The 17,546-nt window shown below is 43.7% G+C and overlaps 1 protein-coding gene across 2 annotated transcripts in view; it reads left to right on the top strand.

The window, feature by feature from the left end:
* Positions 1–17,546, top strand: part of LYPD6B (LY6/PLAUR domain containing 6B) — a 97,283-nt gene that overhangs the window by 14,648 nt on the left and 65,089 nt on the right. The window lies entirely within an intron of this gene.

Below are 17,546 nucleotides of genomic sequence, written 5' to 3'. Positions count from 1 at the left end.
AGCTAATACTGACTCTAACAGTGATGCACTGTGGGTAGCTGTACCACAGTTGCTGCTGGGTTGGACTCCCAATGCTTGATGGGACAAAAACATTGTTGCAGATGGTCTGGGGTACATGTCATCTGCCTCCCATGATACACTTAGCTGTTCCCTCCCTGCTTGAAAGCCAAGGTGAACAATTGATTTGCTCTCTTTTCCCCCTAGTTATCTGTGCAGAGGCCATAGCATGGCTAACATGCACCCCACTCAGCTGCAAACTCTTGTGGCAAGTATTGCAAACACCTTGTGCATTATAATTCAGATTGTCCAGGGCCTAGCCAGGAGCTGCCTACATGAGTAAGAATGTGACGAGGCCGCACACAGAGAAGCACAGGAACCCATTGAATGGAGCAGTTGGCGTATGCTGGTGGCAGTCAGGTATGTTGATACAGTGCAACATTTATTCTGGTCTTGGGAAGCAAGCAGACGCTGGTGGGACCACATAGTTATGCAGCTATGGGATGATGACCAGTAGCCGCAAAACTTTCACATGCATGAGGCCACTTTCATGGAACTTTGGGAATTACTTTCCTCTGCCCTGAAGGGGAGCAGTACCAGAATGGGACCCACTCTGACAATTCAGAAGCAAGCGGTGATCGCCCTGGTGAAGCTTGCAATGCTGGACCGCTACTGGTCAGTAGGGAATAAATTTGGAGTTGGTAAATTTGCAGTGGGGGCTGCTGTGATCCAAGTAGCCAGGGCAATCAGTTCCCTTCTGCTAGGAAGTATAGTGGTTCTGGGGAATGTACAGGGGAAAGTAAGTAGCTTTGCTGCAATCTAGTTCCCTAACTGTGGTGGGGTGGTAGGTGGAACCCATATCCCAGTCTTGGCACCAGACCATCGGGCCAAAGGGTACATAAACTGCTGGGGGCTTCTCAATGATGTTGTAGATGCTGATGGTTCACAAGTGCAATTTCGCCAACATCAGTGCAGGACAGTCAGGAAAGGTGCATGATGCATATCTTTAGAGTCTCTGGGCTGCAAGATGGAACAGTTGAGTTAAAGGCTTCTCGCTGTGATTCCTGGCCAATGGGAGTTGTGGAGCTGGCACTCAGAGAGGGGGCATTGTGTGGCACTTCTCTGTCTGCCCTCCACCTAGGAGCCGGGTGTGTTGTCTGCTTCCCAGGAGCTGCGTCGAGCTGGGTAGGGAGCTTTCCTGCACCATCAACAGAACTTTCAGTGGCCTGGCCAGTAGTTCTGACCAGAGCCAGAGGGGTCCCTCTTCAATCAAGTGTTTTAGTCAAATCCAGACACTTGGACATGCTAGATACAAAGGCCACCCAATGCCAAAAAACAAGTCCCAGCTCCCATTGATGGAGCTGCTACCGTTGTTCAAAGCAAAGGTCTCGGTTTTTTCAACATGGGCAAAACAACCTCCTTAGCTTCACTTTAGAAAATGGCTGGAATGTTTTGGCTGAAATAACACCCCCCCACCCCCCCAACAAGACAGCTGAGACAGAAACCAGCCATGTAGAAAAATTCACCAAGTGATTAAACTTTCACAAAATTATAAACAACTGAAAATGGAATCTTACAATAGGAGCTGTCAGGCAATCTTAATAGGTGTGGCTATTGCTACCTATAGGGACAGTTCTTGTGCAAAACAGATTAGAACCTGAAAGCTGTTGCTATAAGGAAATTGTCCAGTGCTCTGAAGCCAGTTTTTAAATGCACACACATCTCAGCAGGCTCTGTTGAAAGACTGAGTGGGAATGGAAGTGGAACTTTTCTCACCCTTATTGTGTTACCACCAAGTCAAAGATGAAGCATGTGGCTCTGAGGGGCCACCCAATTGTTTTGGGTCTTTTTGCTAACTGAGGCCTCTTGTTGTCTTACCTCTACAAATTAGGGGAGTGGAAGCTGGGAAAGCTGAGGTTTGTTCCACCTTTTGCCCCTGACTGGCTATGTGGCCTTAGGCAAATTGTTTAATGTCTCCATGGCTCCCTTTGTTCATAATTAAAATGAGACTAGTAATATTTACTCACCTCCCTCACAGAAGCCTTGTGAAGATCATAACAATGTCTAGCGTGGCATGGCATGCAGAATTGGAAAGCATTGTGCCCATAAAAAGAAGCAAAGTTGAGAAAAGACTTAACTGAAACAAAAGTGCAAAAACTTACTATATTAATTAGAAAATCATTGACAATTCATAACAACTTTATTGAATCTACTGCACCAATAGATAAATTTACATACAAGATGAGCCTGTCTAAACCGGATTCTTTGGTCAGGCAGTATCTGAGGTCCAGCAGTACCTTGGATGTTCCTGGGCCAGAGAGCCCTGGAGCCAGTAGCCAGGAGCCCTACCAGGGCAGGGAGCCCATCCAGTCTGCTGGGAGAAGGGCTGGCAGCTAAGAGCCCAGCCAGGCTGGTAGCAGCAGGGTTGGCAGCTGGGAACCCAGCAGGGCTGGCAGCCAGGAGCCAGCTGTGTTGGTAGCAGTGGGGCTGGGAACCTGTCTGGACTGGCATCTGGCTGAGGCTGGGAGCAGAGCTGGTCTGGTGGCTGGGGGTCTGACAGCCCTGCAGGCACTGGGAGTCAAGCCAGTCCCATGGCTAGTGCATGGAGGGGGGGTGGGGTGCTGGGGGACTGGCAGATAAGCTGGACTGGGGGGGGCAATGGCAAGGGAGGTGGAATTGATCTCCCCTTGGTCCAGCAAACCTCCCTTGTTTGAAACTGGTCAGGTTCCAACGGTGCTGGACTAGGGAGGTCCAATCTGTACTTTTAGTTTATAGACTCCCAAGAATGTAGGGCTGGAAGCAGTCCAAGAGGTCATTTTGTTCAGCCCCCTTGCTGAGGCATGCCTGAGTAAACCTAGACCATCCCTGACAGGTGTCTGTTCAGCCTGTATTGCAAAACTTCCAAGAATGCAGATTCCACAACCTCCCTTGAAATCCTATTCCAAAACCATAACCAGCCTCAAAGATTTTCCTAATAAATCTACCTCGGTGCTGATTAATCTGATTATTTCTCATCCTGCCTTTGAGTGGACACAGGGAACAAATCAATTGTCATCCTCTTTATGACAATACTTGATGTATTTGAAGACTCTTACTGGGATCTCCTGTGAGTCTCCTCAAAACTAAACATGCCCAGTTTTTTAACCTTCCTTCATAGATCAGATTTTCTAAACCTTGTGTCATGTTTCCAGCTCTTCTCTGGAGTCTCTCCAGTTTTTACATATCTCTTCAAAGTTGTGGTGCCCAGACCTGGACAGAGCACTCCAGCTGAGGCTGCCCTAGTGCCGAGAATCATAGAATACTAGGACTGGAAGAGACCTCGAGAGGCCATCGAGTCCAGCCCCCTGCCCTCATGGCAAGACCAAGTACTGTCTAAACCATCCCTGATAGACATTTATCTAATCTGTTCATAAATATCTCCGGCGATGGAGATTCCACAACCTCCCTTGGTAATTTATTCCACTCCTTGACCACCCTGACAGTTAGGAACTTTTTCCTAATGTCCAACCTAAACCTCCCTTGCTGCAGTTTAAGTCCATTGCCTCTTGTTCTATCCTCAGAGGCCAAGAAGAACAAGTTTTCTCCCTCCTCCTTATGACACTCTTTCGATACTTGAAAACCTCTAAATAAGCCCAATTCTTTCAGCCTTTCTTCATAGGTCATGTTCTCTAGACCTTTAATCATCCTTGTTGCTCTTTTCTGGACCCTCTCTAATTTCTACACATCTTTCTTGAACTGTGGTGTCCAGAACTGGACACAATACTCGAGCTGAGGCCTAACCACCACAAAATTGAGCGGAAGAATGACTTCTCATGTCTTGTTCACAACACACCTGTTAATGTATCCCAGAATCATGTTTGCTTTTTTTGCAACAGCATCACACTGACTCATATTTAACTTGTGGTCCACTATAACCCCTAGATCCCTTTCTGCTGTAGTCATTCTTAGACAGTCTCTTCCCGTTCCGTATGTGTGACACTGATTGTTCCTTCCCAAGTGGAGCACTTTGCATTTGTCCTTATTAAACTTCATCCTGTTTACCTCAGTTCATTTCTCTAATTTATCCAGATCATTTTGAATTTTGACCCTGTCTTCCAAAGCAGTTGCAACCCCTGCCAACTTGGTATCATTTGCAAACTTAATAACCAGGACAATGATGTTCCATGTCTTACATATGAGACTCCTGTTCATACACCACAGACTATTAGCCTTTTTTGCACCTGCATCACATTGTTGGCTTATATTCAATTTGTGATTCACTGTAACTTTCCCTTTCAGCAGTACTTCTGCCGGCCAGTTATTCCCCATTTTGTAGTTGTGCATTTGATTTTTTTTTTTTTCCTTCCTCATGTAGGTACTGTGCATTTGTCTTTTTATGGAATTTTATATTGCTGGTTTCAGACCAGTTCTCTGCGAGAATGTCTACACAGCATTATTATTTTGAAATAAGCTTGTCTAGAAGAGCTATTCCAAAATAGTTTATTTTGAAGTAACACAGTTACGCACAAAATGCTGTCCTTCAAGTGCAAGCCCTCTTGTCTTGGTGTCATCCAGAAGCGTTATAAACATATACTCCACTCTGTTATGCAAGTAGCTAAAACATTCTGACATTTATGTGCTTTCTATTAACTAGTTAGCATCTACATAGCACTCACATCAGAGAGAGGAGCAGTTTAGGGTTACCAGCTGAACTCACTTGAGACCCCTACAGGAGGATGTGGGTGTGACTGTTTGTTTCTTTGTCCTGGTTACCCTGGATTCTGCATATTTGTGTGATAGAGCAGGTGAGCAAACTTTTTACATTGGGCCCGCTTTTCATCCCTGCAATTAGCAGGGCTACCCAACCTGTCTAATGTAAACCAAACCAGCTTGTGTAAGAAAATAAGTGTGTAGAATGTAAAGAGTTTATGAAATGGTATAGAAATGTGAATACACATATATAAAACCAGTAACATTTCTACATTTTTAATGAGATGGATGAGCCCGAGGCCCACCAGCTGACTGTGCTGTGCACGCCTTATGAAATTTCATGCCCCTGCCCGCTCCCCCAGGGAGCCCAGCCCCCACTGTGTGCTCCCTGGTGACAGAAGATTCTCTCCTCTTGAATCATCAGTTCCCAATGAGGACTTCATCTTCCCAAGAGTAAAGAAATATTTACTGCGGAAATGGATAGCCGCTAAGTAGCCATTATCTTTGGTGCAAGACACATAACAGGAGAGACAGAGAGAAGAAGGGAAGGCCATGGAACAACTTTTCCAAGAGATTGTCTGCACAAACCTGAAATAAAAGGAAAGGAGGGAAGGCAGGCTGTGCTTGGGAGTTTGGGGCATGTTATTGAAGGGAGAGCAGTTTTCTGGGGTGGGGCTACAGAGCTGCCAACGTTCCTGTCTCAAGTACAAAATGCCTGAGAGTGAGTTGTTCAAATACCAAGTATTCCTTTTGTCAATGCTTTATCTGTCTGTATGTATGTGAGGGAGCAAGAAACTGCTGTAGTCTGAGACCTGTGAAGCTGAGTCTCAGAAATCCCCCTCAGACCTTCTAATTTATTTTCTACTCCCAGGAAATCCTTTCCAACTCTGTTAGAGGCATTGAAGATGAGATTAGGATTAGACCCAACCTACCTGCAGGTGAATGCCATTCAGATTTCATAATAACCTGACTGAAAAAAACCTGTGTGGCTTAAACACTTCTCTTAAAAGCACGTGGCTGACAGGTGGTTCTGCTGGCATCCCATCCCATCTCTGCCCAAGAGACTCTGTAGGACTGTGCAATTACTCCACTAAGCGTATTCAACTTAATTATGGCTTTGCTGGAACATAAAACTACCCTGGCAAATGCTTGGTGCCTTAAAGCAAAACATGTAATTAAGGGCCTGAGCCTGTAAACCCTGACTCATATGCAGACCCATTGAAATTAACCAGACTATTTGGTTGGTTAAAGGTTTGGCAGGATTGGGGCATAAGATTGCTAGTTTTCCTCAGTGCTTGGCTGTGGTTTAATATAGGTAAGTTAGCAGAAGTCTGAGTGATGAGCTTTGGCACTGGCTGATCTGGTATATTGCTTTTGTCATTTTTTTACTATCTAAATCAGCCAATACCAATGCTTGTTCTGTGAAGCATCAACAACATGCTCATCACATTAAGACACAAATACAGACTTTGCTTCCATGATTTTTCAATCGAAATGTTATCATGGAGGATAATAAAACAGAGGTCCTGTGCTGTTACAAGTTCCTTGTGTAGCATCTTCGATCTGAACACACAGGGCACCTCTGTTTATGCCCTGCATCATTCAACAATTCCAGTGATGACACAGAACTGTACAGCGCTCTGAGAGAGTAGTCCCGTGACGAGGCTCACAGTACTAAGGACTTGATAAGAAGTGATTTTCATTTTGGCACATCCTTAGATCTGGCAAAAAACAAAACAAAACCCTAATTGTGATTCTAGGGACTCTCCTAGCTATAAACAGAGCAGTTATTGGAAGAGGTGTAGTTGTGTTTTAGTCCCAGTAGCATTTCTATGTCTTGTGTGCTTCCTGTCATCCCTGTACGTCTTGTTCAGTTTCCAACTGAATCCCCCATTTCAGGGGCTTTTGAGATTTAAAAGCATTTCAAGACAAAAAAGAATTGGAGTCGCCATATACATTTGTGCTGTACCAAATACAAAGAGTGTTTTCAAGATCTTTCATTTAAAGAAAATAGGGAGATTTAGAATTACAGAACATTGGAAGCAAACTCTCATAACACTGATGACAAGCCCCTTACAATTTCCCCTGTGAAGGACTCTGGTTAGGTGGTTAATAATCACTGTTTCTTCAAACAAACAGAAGGATGTGACAAATGAGCCAGGCTTTCTACTTCATTAGTTATAGGAAATAAGGGATTCAGAGTGTGGAACAGATGCCTAACTGCTTGAGAGAAATTAGGTGTGGGGTTGAGTAGGAAATTTGGATAGCTCACATGTACAAATGCTATATAAGACTTTGGCTGTGTCTACACTACCCCGGCCTTTCAGAGGGGTATCTAAATAACACAGATCAGAACTGATTGATGAATATTCAGCACCTCATTAGCATAAGGGCAGCCAGTCATGCTCCAAAAGTGCTGCTTTCAAAGCGCAAATTGTCCATGTAGACACAGACACTTCAAAATAAACCTCAGACTTCAAAAATCCCTTATTCTCAAAACAAATTTGGAATAAGGGAATTTTAAAGTCGGGGGTTTATTTTGAAGCTCCCACATATACATGGCCAGTTTGTGTTTCAAAAGCAGCACTTTTGAAGCGTGACTGGCTGCCATTATGCTAATGAGGTGCTGAATAGTCATGTTCGTGCGTTATTAACCAGTTCCTATCCATGCCATTTAAATACCCTCCCGAAAGGGAGGGGTAGCGTAGACACAGCCTTTGAATACTTCTGAACCTCTGAAATATAGGCTTGAGCTTAATTTATACTTGTTCAAGAGCCCTGTTAATTTAACACAAATCTGAACCTCCTTTAGAAACTATTAGCCATTTGAAATGGAAGAGTAGTTGTCAGTTAGCTAGTTTGGAAGATTGCAGGGTGAGTTGTTAAAATAAAATGAACTTGCCCACTTTTGTACACTCTAAGTTAAATTGATTTCAACTTTGATTTTCAGCATTCTGGTTCACAAGTTTCCCTGCTACCCTTCTTCAAGCGTTACAAATAGCTTGCAACACAGACATAAATATAAGGGCACTGGTTGAGCCTTTCTACTCTGTAACTCCCTCCTCTGGTAACGTCCGTAATCCACCATGATTTTAGTTAGCTGGGTGACCACTTATCATGGGTGTGGGGAAGTTTTCCACAGTTCCATAAAATTTGTCTACAGCCACCAGTCCTGGCTCTCAGTGTTCTATACTGTTATTTAGCTGTAATTTACCCCTAAATGTCTTCTAAGAGCCCAGTAAGCAGTGAAAATGTTGGTAAGGCTGCTAGACAATATTGACCTCTCGTCATCTGGCAAATTCTCTCATCTGGCACCAGTAAGGTCCTGAGGGTGCTGGACTAGAGAGGTTCAAACTGTACTGGCCTTCCAGATGGGGCCATTTTGTGAGACAGACGGGCAGTCCCATCTCTGTGTGTGGCTGTGTCCTTTGACCAACCCCAGAACTTCCTTGCTGGAGAGGGGCATTGCTATTGGTCAGTCTTGGAGTCTCTAGAGGCTGCTCAGATTGTCTAGTGGGACACCAGCCTTAAAAGGCAGTTTAGAAGCTGGCCTCTTCCTGTTCCAACTCTATCACAGTTGTCCTTCTTTCTGCAGAGCTCAATGGTTTTGAGACAGTTTAAATTGTTGTTTCTTATTTTTTTATTATACTTTGTGTTGATTACAGCAGAAACAACTTGTCTTAGGCTATGTCTAGATTACAGTGATTTGTCAACAGAAGTTTGTGTCAGAAGATATCTTCCAACAAAATTTCTGTTGACAGGTCATGGCCAAACTGGCAAGTGAATTGCAAGAGCGATCCACTCTGTCAACGGAGAGTGTCTAGACTACCCAGATGCTTTTTCGACAAAATGGCCAACCGGAAGCAGATATGGCTGCATAGTGTCCCAGAAGCCCTGTCTGTCGACCGAGTCCCCCCTCCCCCCTGGAATATCCAGACTGGCTTTCTGTTGACGGAGGTGTTAAGACTCATGGGGAGCGAGCGGGATAAGACTGTCAAGAGAAGTGCTGTGTTCTGTCGACTTACTGTTGACAGAACACCTTGGGAATCTGGATGCTCTCTAGGATTTTGCCAGTTTTGTCAACAAAACCCTCTAGTGTAGACATAGCCTTAGGGTAATGACTGCATCTTGGCCAACACAGTAGGAATTGAACTGCAGACTGCCAGAGGCAAAAACACCCTCATGAGCTACTAGAATGTCAGGTAAGTGTTACAACCCTGACTATGGTTGTAACAGGTTAATGTCCTCTGCAAGTCAGGAGACTTGTAACACATGTTCACTAGCAGTATGAATCAGTCCCCTATTAGTGAGGTTAGAATCATTAAAGTGTGATGGTTGGGCCCTTCATCCATGGGAGGTTGAGAAATAGGGTTAGTGCTCTTTCCTGCATTAGTCCTTCTTCTGTGCTGATGTGAATTAGATTGATGTGGACACCTTAGCCCTTGTAGCTTGCATGAATCCCACAGGCTTGGAATTCAGTGGGTCCATCAGGACCTTGGGGTTAAATCTTAACTAATTAGCGTGCTCTGGTTTCAAGTACTGAAAAGGCAAAGTCAGGGGCACAAGTGGATGGCTGACTGAGGTTTTTAGAACAAAAAAGCAGTCAAGTAGCACTTTAAAGACTAACAAAATAATTTATTAGGTGAGCTTTCGTGGGACAGACCCACTTCTTCAGACCATAGCCAGACCAGAACAGACTCAATATTTAAGGCATAGAGAACCAAAAACAGTAATCAAGGAGGACAAATCAGAAAAAAATGATCAAGGTGAGCAAATCGGAGAGTAGAAGGGTAGAAGCGGGGGGGAGAAGGTCAAGAATTAGATAAAGCCAAGTATGCAAATGAGCCCCTCTAGTGACTCAGAAAATTCCCATCCCGGTTCAAAGGTTTTTAGGTGTTGGTTTAGTTATAACTTTAAATGATGTACCATGTTGTCTGCTTATCCAAAAATATCCATCCTCAGTGACACCTGTCATTTGTAAAGTTGTTCAGCCCCACTCCTTGCAAAACTAGAGACAATTCCAGAGGAAAACAGCCAGTTAGGATTTACATAACCCAACTAGTTGAAGAGAAGCAGCTGATGAGATCTGTACTGATGTTAACCTGGTAGAAAATGTTCTAATGTTTTCAGACTGACTCGCATGCAAGTTTGCATGTATAGTAATCTATATTTATGCATGCCAGGGGGTTTCTGTAGCACTGACTCATGTATCTGCTCTGAGGTAGTCAAAAGTAAATGCCAGAGTAGATTTCCCAGCTTCTTCGTGCCACCATCAACACTAGTGTCGTCCCCATGATTTGACAAATAAAGGGTTGTTTGGAAGGAAGGCCTTGTTTTGCAGCAGTTCAAGCAAAGATTCAGCAAGCCCTGTGGTGTAGTTCTGAAAGAGTGAATAGGGGAGAAGGGAAACTTCTAGCTGGCATGTTCTATTTACACTGGCTTCAAAGCCAGAAGTGATTTAATTGATTGACTGGTCTTGCAGGGGTTGCTGTATTTGTACAGAGTTCTCTTTATGTTTCCTCAATTCTGAGCTAGGGAGCAAGAAACTAAAATGAAAGTTCCTTTTAATGCCTTGTATCATATGTATTAGGGTACATAACACATATAATTAAAATAAAACTGAGAGACTAGAGGATTTTTTCACCCAGATTTGTGTCATTTTTGAGTTGTGGTGGAAACAAGCCACGTACATGTTGACATCTTTACAGCAGCTCCTGTGGGAAAGGAAGGCCAGAGGTCTCCATAAAACCAAAACTTCATGTTACCCTGAACAACTAATTACCTGGCAAGGAATGAATCCAAGAACTGTCCAACCAGTGTAAAGCAGCCAAAACTTCATGTGATATCACCTGCACCAGCATAAACAACCTGTCAAATCTTATCCACACTCCATTTTACTTTGCATAGGGAGGCCCACCTGGGAAAAGCAAAGCAAATAAAAGTAACCACTGTGGAATGACAGTCATAAAGCAGCCCTTGGCTGTAAAATGAGAGTAAACCTTCAGCAAAGGAAGAAAGTCATTTTTAAAGTCGGGTATTCTTTTCATGTAAGAATAAAGCAGCTTAAGAAAATGACTAACACATTTTTGAGTGCTACGTATATAATAGCAATAATGGATTGATCGATTATTCCTAAGGCACCCTTATTTGGCTGTAGCTGCCGTGTTTGAATTCCGAACTATTAAGATGTCACCCTCTTGTCCAGAGAAGAATTTCATTGTTTGGTCACATTTACTGAAGTTAATCTTCTCCCCTCCTGAAGTCAATACCAAAACTCTCATTAATTTTGAAGGGGGGTGAGGATTTTACCAGAAGACTTCAAATCACACAAGAACAAAACAAAAAAACTGCAGATTCTTTCTTTAGACCAGTAGAAAACTCTCTAGACCAGTAGTTTCATGCCTACAGATGGGCCAGGTTTTTGACGGGGGAGCAGCATGACAGAAATCTGGGGAGGGGGTGTGTCTGTGATCGTTCTTGCCCCTCCACGTTGCCCTTAGAAGACCAACCCCCCCACCAATGAGCTAATGAAACATCAGCTAAAGATTCCTGACTACAGTTATAATGGGCTCAATTTATCACATTCTGGGGAACCATTGTCTTTTCTGAGCCCTTGATCTTGTCTTTCCTTCAGTTTCTGATCCTTTATTTCTCCAGTTTGGCCTCCTACACATACTTAAACTTTATCCAGTTGGCTTTTAGCGCATTAGTCCTTTTAGTTTCCAGGCAGGGCTTTTCTTGTGGCAGTACTGAGTACTGGCACCTCTGCACCAATGTCCCCCCAAGTGGGGTTCCTGCAGCTGGGGCTGCTGGCAGGGCTCTGTGCCCCAGCTGGCTCCCAGCCATAGGGCTATGGGGACCCCCTGCCAAGTTTGGGCTGCCCGTGGGGCTTGGTGCCCTAGCTGGCTCCCACATGTGCCCCTCAACCTTGGCAAGGGTTCTCACAGGTGGAGCTGCTCATGGGGCTCCACACCCCAGCCCGCTCCCAGCCCTGGGGCTACTGGAACCCCCATAGGCCCTGTAGCAGTGTGAGTCCAGAACCCAGAGTCCCTGCTGGCCACTCAGCAACACGGGTCTGGGGACCGGAGCCCCTGCTGATCCGGCAGTAGCACAGGTCTGGTAGCAGGAGTTGGAGAGCGGTGCTGGGCGTTGGAGGTCTCATGCCCCATGGCAGCACGAAGCCAGGAGCCAGAGTTCCCATGCCTGGTGGCAGTGCGGAGCCGGGAGACGGAGCCAGAAGTTTCAATTCTCTGACTTCTGCATTATTTCAGTTTGTTCTTATAGTGGGGTGAGTGCTCCACTGCTGCAAGGAAGTGGTTAAGGCAGGCTGGAGGGAATTGCACAATGTTTCCAGACTATAGGTGAAGAGCTCCTGGGGATAGCCAATCAGAAGGCAGCTTGCTGGAGCAGCCTTGCAAATAAGGAGCTGGTCCTGCACAACTGGGTCAGTTAGATCCTGGCCAGGGAAGGTGCAGGGCCAGCTCCCAAACAGAGCAAGCGTAACCCACATGCATAGGTGTGGTTAACTGTCCCATGTGGTGGTTCCTAGACCACATGACAGAGAGAGAACGAGTGTGCTCCACAGCCTTGGCTGTGAGCCAGCTGGTCTTTAGTTGAAGCTGTAGAGGCACCTGCACTAAGCTCCAGAGGTCCCAGGTTCAAGCTTGCCTGTGGGCAGTTACACAAGCCCATCAGAACAGCAGTACTGGGCAGGGTAAAGGAGCTAGGAAGAGGCACTGGGCTGACACCTGCCAGGCTGCTGACCGTGGTAGAGAGCAGTGGTTCAGTAACACAGCACACTTCAGTGAGACAGACAATTCCATGGCACACCCACTTTTTTTCAGCTGAATTGATTGTTCATAAACATCACATTTACTTACATTTACTACAGTTACTGTCTTACTAGAGAGGTTTGCAACATAGTGTATACAGCAAGCAAAACAAGAATCAAATGCATCAATGTTTCCAATCTAACACAGAAAACACTATCTTAGACTGGTCAAAAAAGATGGGCAAGGGAACGTGTGCCATGTTAGAGATGCTGAGTAACCACTTAAAGCTTCTGTGGGTTCTCAATCACTCGAGCAGGGAGGGGAAGGAGGTGGCTCCAGAGAGCAGGCTCTCCTCCCTGCCAGCCTGTTGGAGCTGGGATGCGGCATTTGAACCACATCCCAGCTCCAACACGCTCCCACCCTCCCAGCCTCCCTGCCACAGTGGGGGTGGGCAGGCTCCCTTCCACCCCTTTCAGGCCAGGAAGTAGCATTTCAGCTACCTCCTGGCATGAATGGTCTCCTGCAGGGTTGGGATTTCCACTCACAGCAGCTCTGCACAGAGCCTCTGCAGGGGGAAATTGACCAATCCCACACCAGCTGGGACTCAAGCAGCCTTACTGCTTGAATCCCAGCTGGTGCAAGGTGGTCATTTTCCCTGCCCCCACCCCTATGGTGGCTCTTCAAAGCTGCGGGGAAATCAATGACATCATGGCATACTTGGACAGTTCTCATGACACACAAGTGTGTTGTGGCACACTGGTTAAAAACTGCTGATATAGAGGCCTAGACAGTGGAAGGGGTCACAGGAGAAGTGGTTCAGAGAGTGGAGGGAGAGAAGAGGACAGCAGGATGAGGCTTCTGCCAGAGGGTTCCTGGGCTGGGACTTGGAGTAGTGGATGGGTCTGAGTCCCTCCCTTCCATGCCTGTTTCACGCCTAGCTACACCAATTCAAGCCAGTAAGGACTCTGGCTTGCCCCTGAGCTGAGAGGCTAGATAGCAACTGCAGCTGACCATATCGGTGGGCACCCTGAAGGAAGACTGCTGAGGACCACCGCCCGGAAGGGGGCAAGGGACTAGAAGAGTGGGCACACAACCTTGAGAGCTCCAGAGCTGATTGTGTGGAGAGAGTGGCAGTGGGTAACACGCTGCCAGAGGGAGGTGCCAGCTGGAAAACAAGCTTATTCCCTGAGGAACTGGCAGGAGGCACCATAGTGGTGAGTTTGCCTGGTGACAATTCTCTTGATATATTTGAGGAGGGGAGTTTGGCGAGTACATTACGATTCTGTGAAGGAGATTAAAAAATGGTGACAGTCAACATGTGTATTTAATTCGAAGTCCAGTTTTACTTATGAATCATTGCTACGCAGCTTCATTAGATATTTTGAGGGATGTCTCAATTTTAGGGCCTTGATATTTAGTTTCTTTTAATGGTACCCCAACAGATATGCTTTCCTATTTCAGGGTATGATAGGTGCCGAGAGTTCTTATGATATAATGCTTCTTACTGCTTGTCCTGAGTTGATTGATATGCCACCTGAGAATTTTAATAGTGGAATTCTTTGGAAGCCCAAAGACATTTGTCTTGTGTGGTTTAACTCCAGTTGTTTTTAAAACTTTCTTCCAGACTCAATTACTAATTTCGGAACACAGCACTTCCTCTGTAATACTGGAAAGGGTGAGTTGTGTAATATATTGGTCAGCGGAGCATGACTTAATTAGTTTATGTAGGTATAAAATTATTTTTATATGTGTGACTATTTAAGTAGGTGCTGGTGTGGAAGCAGGTTAAATAAATTGCAGGGGGACATTTTGATAGTGGTCATCGACCTGGCTAGATCCATTCTGAATGAATTTCAGTATGGGTAGGTTGCAGGTTGGAACTACTATAAACCCACATTAAAGAGGTTATATAAGTGAAAGATCACTTTTAATCTGTACAATTCATTACCAGATCTGAGGAAATGAAATGTAAGTCTAGACATAAGAAAAGAGACCTGATCTAACTGACAGAATACTCTTTTTTTTTAATTAGTTAAATCCATGCCTGCAACCTTTTCTGTGGTTAGCCACTTCAAGATGATGCCATGGGCCTTCTTCTGCTGGGATGATTAAAATGCAATGGAGCAATAAGAAAATTCACAGATTTAATTTCTGTGTGTTTTGTTTATTTTTATGGCTGTTTGTGGTTTCAAAATATTTTTGTTGTTGTTGCACTGAATTTAATCAGCATATTAAATGGTTGTAATCTGTGGTTAAACAATAACAGGAAGAAATACCTAGTGGTCGTCTTGCATAATCCAACAATATATGCCTGTTTGTCGTGCTGCTTCTCAGTTTGAGGCATTTCTTGTATGTGGAGTCTTAATAATTTTTTCCATTGACATATTGATGTAAACCTGGGAAACTGAGTCACACGTCCATCCAGTTGAGGCTTAATCAATATTTGCCTTTATACAACTGGCAAATTGAGCCAGCATTGCTTGAGTATTTAAGTGAAGTAAGTGTAGTAGCCAGAGGCACTGAGTCCTCATCTGGGATGAGTGAAGTCTCTGCTCTACAGTATGGGCTTAGAGCTAGCTGGCCTTGAGCTCATGTGGTAGAGGGCAGCGCTTTAGATCCTATGCTCATAGGTTCTATCCCTGGGGCTGGCAACCTGTGTACGTCAGGGTCATGTAAGTGTTTTGTTTTTTTTTCTTCTTCCCCTATTTGGAAAGTACTGTGCCAGGAGAAGCAGGCACATCCATCTCATTAAGACTCCTGGTCTGTAAGTTATTTTATGTTTTCGTTTACAAAATATTTGATACTTTTTTTGATTAATAGAGAGTAAGTTTGGGTCTTTACTTATGCAGAACAGAAATTCAGATTTATCACACTTTTTTAAAAAAAGAAATAACTAGCACTCATAGTTGGATAAATATTTTGTTTTAAAAATCAATAAGTGTGTTTTTAACAATTTGTTAGCATTGTGTTGCTTTTTATTCTGTTTTATACAAAACTGTGCTTTCCTTGTTCAAACATCACATTTTGCTCTTGACAGTGTTCTTTCTAAAGTGTAGTTTTATTAAAATTAAGTTAAAAATGTTTAGTGCACATTGCCAGGGATTTTAATCATTACGGTTGTTTACATTAAAGTGAAAAGGAAAAGCACATTGATAATTTCCAGTGACATTTATATGTCCATAATAATTCACGTTAATATTTATCCTCAAGAAGTATTAATTGTGAGCTGCAGTGTCTATTGCAGGTGCATAGCTGGGCCTTCGGGGAAAGAATCTGAGAACCCCTGCACTAACCTAACATATTTTGTACAAGAATTGACATGCCAAGGGAAATTTCAGAGTGGAGTTTTGGAATGCTACTGCCAATATTATTGATGGGAAACAGCCAGCCAAATCCCTCCGTGTAGGCTTGGAACAGGACATATTAGACCCCATCAGTAGGGACAATAAAGGAGTGAAACTAAAATTGCCTTCTACAATGGCCTCTCATCTGAGGGTTCGGAAGAAACATAAAGTGAGCAATAAAATTGCTTGGAAAGCTTTATGTTTACTTTACTTATTTTACTACTGCAAAAAAAAAGTGTAATATACCCATAATGTGAACAGAGTTATTTTACATGTAAATATAGGTAATGCTCTTTGAAGAGGTAGCTGAGAGTCATGGGAACTCTTTGAGACGCTCAGGTAGTAGCTATAATCCTTGTCAAGTGGTCATTCTTTCCTGGCAAAATCCTCTTAGTATACTTGACACAACATTCATCTGTAAAGCTTTATTTTTTTCCGTATCATGGAATCAGTTGTTAAACAACTTCTTCCGAACCCATTTTGGGACTGAGTTCAAACCTTAGTCTCAAAGATCTTGGAATATTAATAGTATCTAATTTAGATTGGATGAGATTTATTACATTAAACTGTTCAGAGTTTTTAGGGATTGTTCTAGCCACGGAGATTGCCACTTTTTTTTTTTTTTGACAATCTTCTGTAACTATGGCCTAATTACAATTCTTTGGACACAGATAGGGTTGCCCTCTTTTTGTCCCATGGAACAAAAATTATTCAGGGGTTTTGTGTAGCTCCATCCTAGTTATTCTGCAGATTTCAGGACTGGTGACAGTTTTGGCAGTGAGGTACATATGTTTAAGTCTTCATTGAAATTTGGGGCTCATATAATCAGCTTTACAATAGGAATGCTTCATATAAAGTACTTTGTTGTAACTCTTTCCCAGTCTGAATGCCTCTGCCATGAAAGGCTTAATAATGATTTAATAGTAGGTTGTGCATGGATGCACATTCACATCCTGAATGTTGACAAATTACCCACATCTCTCTCTGCTGGACATATTGCTCTGTCTTTGCAATGGTCAGTGGTTTGGAAAACTGCCTGAATTTTTAACCTAAGTTTTAACAGAAGTGGCTTTAGCTGCGTATGTGTTTCCTGCTGTGTAATGGCTAATAATGTGTCTCATGTGCAGGAGCAGCTCCTGGAGGCAACAGTTACAATGGTATGCTAAACACTTAGCTCTTTTCCTTCACCTCAAAAATATGTACCACAATACCCATTAATGTGGTTCTTCTACATTTTAATCTTGTCAGCCCGCAGCAATTCAAGAAAAAGTAAAGCTTTAAGATCACATTTCAGAGCATGACTTGGGGGACCTCGAGTAATTACTACCATGTCAAAACTATAAATTATTTTTACTTCCATGATCTTTAGAGCATTGCTTGTTTGCTTGATTCACTAACTGATCGACTGATTGGCTGGTTTTTCTCTCTGTCTCTTTATATACATAAATAGATATATGTGTAAGGAATGTGCCAGCAGGAACTCAATGCTGCTGAAGGCTGGGAGGAATGTGTCTCCCAGAGATCATTTGCATGAGAATGCAAAGGTGTGCATGTGTGATACCTTGCAAACAAAGACTGATGGGTAGCAAGGAAGCAATGAGGTTTTGTCTATTGTAAACACGTTGTTGTAAAATCACAATTTATGCTAACACTCAGTATAAGAATTGTGGAATCTCACCAATGCTCCAAGTCATAGTGGGGGACAGGGCAGTTGTCATAACTGCACAAGACATGGATTACACCA

This window comes from Carettochelys insculpta, chromosome 8 (assembly GCF_033958435.1).
Source record: "Carettochelys insculpta isolate YL-2023 chromosome 8, ASM3395843v1, whole genome shotgun sequence".
Classification (NCBI taxonomy): domain Eukaryota; kingdom Metazoa; phylum Chordata; order Testudines; family Carettochelyidae; genus Carettochelys; species Carettochelys insculpta.
The sequence above is the reverse complement of the archived record's forward strand: the minus strand, read 5'-3'. Positions and strand labels throughout refer to the sequence as shown.